Raw genomic sequence first — 362 nt, forward strand, 5'->3', positions numbered from 1 at the left:
AAAAAAGATTTCCCCCTTTTATGCTAGCACATCTACTAGAGTCATAACATTCTGACCTTCAAGACAGTCTGATCATTCTTATGCCCCTCCCCCAACTTCTCTCAGATCACTACCCACCAAACTTCATGCCCTTTATTCTCTCTTTAAAAAATAAACAACAACAACAACAACAAAAACCCACTAAGAAACACACACACACACTCATAAAAACAGAAATCAAAATATACAAATAAAGGACCAATAGGCCAAAAACTGCACCCAAGCAAAGCAATTGGAGACAACTCTACAAAAATACCATCAAGTTTGTTTTGTGTTGGTCATCTCCTGCTGAGCATGGGGCCTACCCTGATGTGTGGTTGATA

This window comes from Mus caroli, chromosome X, assembly GCF_900094665.2.
Source record: "Mus caroli chromosome X, CAROLI_EIJ_v1.1, whole genome shotgun sequence".
Taxonomy (NCBI): Eukaryota; Metazoa; Chordata; class Mammalia; order Rodentia; family Muridae; genus Mus; species Mus caroli.